The sequence below is a fragment of the Prosopis cineraria genome, unplaced genomic scaffold, assembly GCF_029017545.1.
Source record: "Prosopis cineraria cultivar Desert tree isolate PC_DT_omini unplaced genomic scaffold, ASM2901754v1 PC1, whole genome shotgun sequence".
NCBI lineage: Eukaryota > Viridiplantae > Streptophyta > Magnoliopsida > Fabales > Fabaceae > Prosopis > Prosopis cineraria.
This window is the reverse complement of record NW_026555332.1, coordinates 8,339,210-8,346,732: the sequence shown is the minus strand read 5'-3', so window position 1 is coordinate 8,346,732 and position 7,523 is coordinate 8,339,210. Positions and strand designations below refer to the sequence as shown.

At 35.1% G+C, this 7,523-nt stretch overlaps 1 pseudogene; it reads left to right on the top strand.

Moving 5' to 3' along the window:
• The first annotated feature begins 1,603 nt into the window (after nucleotides 1-1,603).
• LOC129310280 (receptor-like protein kinase FERONIA) lies at nucleotides 1,604-4,290 on the top strand (annotated as a pseudogene).
• The last annotated feature ends 3,233 nt before the right edge of the window (nucleotides 4,291-7,523 follow it).

Below are 7,523 nucleotides of genomic sequence, written 5' to 3'. Positions count from 1 at the left end.
ATGGAATAATAGCCAAAGCAGAGAAATATGCATAAAATTTTTAACCAGTCAAAATCGGTGAAACTGATAGCTTAACTAATTGATCATGTATCAAATATTTAACCGGAGATCTTGCTGCAGCAGCAGCAGTGTTCTCTATTTTAATTTTTGTTGTTGTTTCTTTTCCGAAATAAAATTTTTAAGATAGGGTGAATGAAAAAGTTATCCCTTAAATTTTAAGTCTGGTAGCACCATGAACTCTAAATTAATTTATTATAATTATTTCCTTAACTTTTGAAAACAGTGCAATTTGATCGTTTTCGCTGACAAAATTTAATTTTGACTATTAGTTAACCATAAAATAACCAAAAAATACCTAAAAAATTATAAAAAAGGATCCAAAAATTACATATAAGTATCCAAAAAATTACAACATTTTTTGGATCCTTATTTGTAATTTTTGGTCCTTTTTTATAATTTTTTACGTCTTTTTTGGTCATTTTATAGTCAACTATTTTTTTGTCCTTTTTATTATTCTCTGGTCAACTAACAATTAAAGTTAACTTTTATTAATTGCAAGAGTCAGATTGTACTGTTTTCAAAAGTTAAAGAAATGATTTGCATAAAAAATAAGTTCAGGATCTATGGTAGTATTAGATCATGAGATAATTTGCTCATTTAGCATTTAATATGTTATAGTTACATTTTTTTACTCTTTCTATTTAAGACAATTCATACATTTTTTTAATTGAGGCTAGTTGAACCATGTTTTAACTACAATCGGACCATATTGATCCTTGATTTCTTGTCTTGCCTATTGGATAGGCGTTCGGTTTTTAATATCTGATAATGCTAAGATTTTTATTGAAAATCTGTTCAAAGACTTTTACACCCAAAGACTTTTCAAGCCATCTCACGAGGAACCAAGACATCTCATAAGCAAAAGACTTGGGAAAGGTCTTCATCCATGTTTCAAATAAATTTTAAAATTAAAAATAAATCAATTTTTTTAATCTACAATTTGTTAGTTCTGACTAAAATTAATCCTTTTTTGTTTAAAAATTTTAATGAGTTTAGATTTTAAGACATATCCAAATTAAAATAGGACTTATATGACATAAAGGGGTCTTCATTCAGTAAGTGTCCCAAATTCTCTCATCCATCCAGTTAGTATATATATTACGTGGCACTATAGAGATCATTGATTCACTTGAATAGTTGCCAAAGATCTTCGCACTAGATATAGAGGGAACAAAAGTCACAACTCTACTTTTGGCTACGGAAATGGTTGAAATCTCTGCCCTTTAACTCATATTATTTCTGTTAAACATGGATTCTCTAATATTAATGAAATCTTACGCTTACGGCGTGGCCTAGGCACTTAATAGATGAGAGGATTTAAGATGCACAAAGAATCCAATCCGGTAGAAAAGGAGAGTCCCATAATTAAAAATTAAGATATCCTTTTATATATAACTCCAATCTTTTTATCTTCCAAATTTAAAATAAAATACGACCAAATATATTTTTTAATGATTTTATGAACAGTAAACGATTCGTATTCACTGTTAAAAAGTGAGTTTAAAAGAAGATCATGAAACCAAGGAGCCATAGCCAGCTCAAGATGGATATCACAACCACTAGTTTTCTGGCGATAATCTTGTTCCTTCATGGCAAATTCACTGTCGACGGTGGTGGCTCCAACACATACAAAGCCATTGATAACATCTTAGTTAACTGTGGCTCCTCCGCCTCCGTTCAACTCGCTAACCAGACATGGAGCCCTGATATCAACTCTCAACAGCTTAAAATCTTTGAAAATCCTCCATTTTCATCAGTTCAGGCCAATACATCTTCACTCGACAACCGTCCATCGCTCATGAAGGATCTTTACATCACTGCACGCCTTTCTCGCTCTGAATTCACATACTCGTTTCTAATGCTCACTGATGGCCCCAAGTTTCTTCGTCTTTATTTTTACGCATCTTCATACTCCGACTTTGATCGCTATTCTTCCTTCTTCTCAGTTAAATCAGGCCCCTTTACCCTTCTTAAAGACTTTTCACCCACCGCCGACGATGACGACGACGAATCCGATTTCATAACCAGGGAATACTGTATCAACGTCCCACCTGGAAATTTGAGGCTGAATGTTACCTTCGTACCCAACACCACCGTCACGAGTCCCGACGCCTACGCTTTTATTAACGGGATCGAGGTTGTTTCTATGCCCACTTATCTTTATTACACTAAACCGAGTGATCACCCAGGTTTGCCTTTTGTTGGTCGCAATACCTCTTACCACGTCGAAAGAACCATGGCACTGGAGACGATGTACAGAATTAATGTTGCTGGGAATCAAATCCCTCCTGATCAAGACACTGGAATGTTCCGTAATTGGCTCGCAGAAAAGCAATACTTGACACAAGCTCGTCCAGATAAGGAGAGTCGTGCAGCTTATTTCGGCGATCCTCAAAATCTGAGATACACAAACATTTCCAACAACACTGCACCAGATATAGTGTATCTGACTGGCCGTAGCTATGGTGTGAACGAGGGATCGGTAACGTATAACCTGACTTGGGAGTTTGAAGTCGACTCACAGTTCTATTACATGGTGAGGCTCCATTTTTGTGAGATCGACTTAAAATTTCAAAAATCTGGGGACCGAGTTTTCCAGATCTTCATTGCTGACCAATTGGCTGAGCGTTGCGCTGATGTGGTGGGGTGGGCTGAAGATATTCTAACTCCTTACTATAAGGATTACGCAGTTGGGATGGGCAGCAAAGATCAAGAGCTGAAGAAACTTAATCTTTCCATTAAGTTGCAGCCATATGATGATGGGCAAATAAGCGTCTACATGGATGTGATATTGAATGGAATTGAGATTTTCAAAATAAGTGATGCCAACTCCAATCTTGGAGGTCCCAATCCTGACCGACGGCTCAAGCCATCTCCATGGACCCAATCTCAAAAACCGAAAAGCCCAAAGAAAACAATCATGATTTCCATCATTGTTGGTGTAGCTTCATGCTTCCTTGTGCTATCCCTTGTCGTTTTTCTCATCTCCCGACGACAGAGCACCAGATTGAAGAAATCCAAAAGCAAGAGTACCCATGGTTCATCATCACTACCGTCTGGTCTATGTCGATGCTTCTCAATCGCTGAGATCAAAGCAGCCACAAATAATTTCGACGATATCTTCATCATAGGTGTTGGAGGGTTTGGTAATGTGTACAAAGGCTACATCGACAATGACACACTTCCGGTTGCAATCAAACGGCTCAAACCGGATTCGCAACAAGGGGCACATGAATTCCAGACCGAGATTGGGATGCTCTCTCAACTTCGTCATGTTCATTTGGTGTCCCTTATCGGATTCTGCAATGAAGGTGACGAGATGATCCTTGTGTACGAGTTCATGGCGCGAGGGACTCTTCGTGAACATCTTTATGGTTCCAACTGCGATGAACCACTCTCTTGGAAGAGAAGGTTGAAAATGTCCTTAGACGCGGCGCGTGGGCTGCACTACCTTCACATAGGCGCGAGTCACAATATCATCCACCGGGACGTGAAGACCACGAACATCCTAGCAGATGAGAAATGGGTGGCAAAGGTTTCTGATTTCGGACTGTCCAAAGTGGGGCCCATGGGGATGTCGAGGTCTCACATAAGTACGGTGGTGAAAGGGAGTGTGGGGTATTTGGACCCAGAATACTAAAAGCGTCAACGGTTGACTCAAAAGTTTGACGTGTACTCATTTGGCGTGGTACTGCTTGAAGTATTGTGTGGAAGGCCGCCTATGGTACGTAACGTGGAGAAGAACAAGGTAAGTCTGGTGGATTGGGTCAAAAGATGCCATCATGAAGGAACTATGCATCAAATTGTTGATTCGTTGGTTATAGGAAGCATAACGCCAGAGTGTTTGAAAGCATTTAGTGACTTGGCGTTAAGTTGTTTGGTTGATGATGGGAATGAAAGGCCGTCCATGAATGATGTGGTGGGAAGCCTAGAGTTTGCAATGGAGCTGCAAGAGAGCACAGAAGGGGGCGAGAGAGCTAGTCAAATCAGTGGAACCCAGAAAGAAGAGAAGGACGATATGCTGATTAAGAGAGAGCTGGTTGAAGATGAAGAGGAAAGTGAAGTCAGATTCACAAGCAGTGATGGAACATTAAGTGAATCAAAGAGTAGTGGGATGACCAATTCTAGTAGTGACAAGGAGGCTCTGAATTCTAGGATGATTTTCTCTGAGCGTAATAATCCCACCATGAGATGAATGAAATCAACCTCCTTGTCACTCTTTCATTCTCATTGGGCGTAAGAAGTCATAAAATCTATATGTAACTAGTTATTCTAGTTGATAACTATTTGGCCTACAACCCAACAGATTTCGTGGGATCAAATCATACTTCAATGTAAGAATTTTATTAGTGGGTTATATGTAAATACTTATATATATAAGCACTTTGAGCCTAGAGGTATGTCCTGATCTTGGTAAGCCTTGAAACTCAACTCACTTAAGCTTTTCTTGACCAAAAAAATCTATGTAACTTATTTACAAAATTATCCTTAGTTACAATTCTATCCTTTTTTCTTTTTAACCAATGGAAAATATAAGTACAGAAAATGTTAATATTAGCGTGCAAATTGTTGGAAAATAGTATCATTTTGGCTTTTTTTTTTTTATCTGTTGTCCTATTTAACACTGCTCTTTCAGGAAATCAATTCAAGCTAGTGGGATACTTGGTGTATGCAATAATTTACATCTTTTTTGTTTTATGTATAAGATACTATTGTTTATCTGTTTAGTAAATTAGTTTAGTAAATGCATGCATGATTTGTTTTATATATCTTGCGTAGTCTCGTTTTAGATATTGGTTAGTGAATTCATTTAGTTATATTTGGCATCAATGGGTAAACTCAATCTACGTACCTCTACACCACCTCAACCAACATGAGTTTGTTAAAAAATGAATGAACTTTGAACACTCAGCAGGCTGTTAAAAAGTGTGGTGAACTGAAGTCCATAACATGGTTTGTTGAAGACTTTGAAAAGGTCGTCAAATTAAACGCATTAATCTTTTTATATATAAATTATCAATCAATTAAACCAATGCCCTATATATATATTGATAGGAAACTAATGGACCATGGTACTAATTGAGGACACAATGTTAATAACCTACGCAATTCCTTAGGAATAATTAAGTTTGAAAAGTAACATAAATTATTAATAGACACATACATACATATATACTCCTTCTAGCTAGTCTTAATTATAGAGTAAAATTAACTAATTTTATGATTTTTAAAGGGCGATCATTAGTATTTCAAACTTGTAAAAAAATATGTGACTTTTCAATTTTTCTTTTCCCTGAAATAGACCACAATAAAATGTTGATAAAAAATTAAAAGCATGTGAACAACTTATTGCTGATCAAGTGTAAGGTTGGAAAATTTTTTTAGCTAATCTACCTTTGCCACTAAATAAAGTTTTAAAAGTTTACTTATAATGATGATGATATGTCATATATGAGTTCCTCGTTATGCAACTGTGTTAAATACCTGTTGAGAGAGCTTTACCGTTGATGTGGTCCTACCCGGCTTGCTCATAAATAATGGGTAATTGTATAAAAAATGATTATATATCATATATGAATTCCACGCACGCATATATATATTATATACACACACACGCACATGGTAACGTTTTTTTAATTAATGTCAATGTCTTTAAATATGTAGGCATGATTAATGTAGAGAAATTATCTCAAAAAATATAATTGAGTTGGAAACCAATCTCTTTCGTTATTGATGGTTTCTTGGGGAGTTGGGAAGTGGGCAAAATACAGAGCTTAATTAATTTTTCATTCACCATTATACCTATTCCAAAACTTTCTTAAAAAAAATACAACACCATATTAGACATTTACACTATCTGTCCCTATACATATGACTATAAGATGTTTTCTACAAATTTATTTTGTCTTTAAATATAATAGCCCGTTTGGTTCAAAGAATCAGAGGGAATGTAATGTAATGTAATGCTAAGGAATGGAATGTAATGTAATAAGGATTACATGTGTTTGTTTGGTATGTTATAAAATGTGGTTGTAATGGGGATTACATAGGTTTATTGATGTAATCCTCTTTACAGTGTATGATATAATCCCCTTTACGTGATGTAATCCTCTTTACATTACCTGGTGCCAACCAAACAGCTGAAATCATGTAATGCATCAGGATTACAGGTAATCCCCTTGCACTGCATCGAACCAAACGGGCTATAAGAGTTGTCAAGATTTTTTTTGAGTAAATAAACAATTTTACCCTTACCTTGAAAAGGAAAGAGATATTAATTGTGTGGTTTATATATTATCCACCACTATGATATTAATGTACATTATTAAGGGCAAAATTAAAAAATTGTGGTTTTATGTAATTTCAACTCAATAATAACATTTTTTTTAATTGGTATGCGGGATTCAAAACACCTCTTTTATAAAGTTAATAAGTACACTTGCATCATTGTTGAGTTAAGGATATCAGAAACTCCTAAATAAAAAGGTTATGGTATTTTTGTACCTTATGTTTGCTTCCTTTTTTAACAGTCAATGTTAATGTGCGTTGATCAAATTAATTGATTTGGGCATTTTTGCACCCACTTCATCAATATTATGGGCACTCTTGCACTGTTCTTCACTTCAGGATATTGTGTGCCTTTGAAGAAAAAGTTTATGGGTAAAATTTAAAGGAGAGGTTAAATTTAAAAGCCTAAAAGCAACCAAAAAAAAAAGTATTGGGGACTAAATTTAAAACAAATTAGAAGTATAGGGATTAACATTTATATGTTGCCTAATTTACAAAATTGTTGCCGATCACACTTAACTTGATACCCCGGTTATTTTTGTTTTAACCGATGTAAGATGTAGCTGTAGAGAAGATAGTTTTCTATGCTAGCAAAACTTGTTGGAAAATAGTATCATTTTGGCTTTTTTGTGGTCCTAATTTAACACTAATCTGATATATATATATATATATATATATATATAATCTTTGGGGAAATCAAGTCAAGCTAGTGGGGCACTGATATGCCACCGTCTGCATCTTTTTTGTTTTTGCATATGATACTATTGATTATCTGTTTAACGAATTATTTTTAGTAAATGCATTATTATTTGTTACATCTTTTATTGTATTGTTCATGATAATAAAATTTCAGTGCCAGAGACGCAAAGTCTCAATGTAAACAAAGAGTTCCAAGCTCTCTTATTTCAATTTGCCCAGATGTAAAAATGCAACATATAAGTGGAAGAAAGTAGCTTGATTAATGGTGTAAGGCTACATAGAATTATAGAATTACAAGAAAATTGAAAAGAAGAAATCAATCCTAGGTACAAAATGATATAAAAGATAAATTGAATAATGAAATGTCTGGGTTATGCTATTGTTCATTGTTACTTTTCTTTTCTCTCTAGAACACTAATTATAATGTTTGTCCAAGTCACTAAGTTTGCAAAATTAGGAGCTTGGATGCTTCGTGC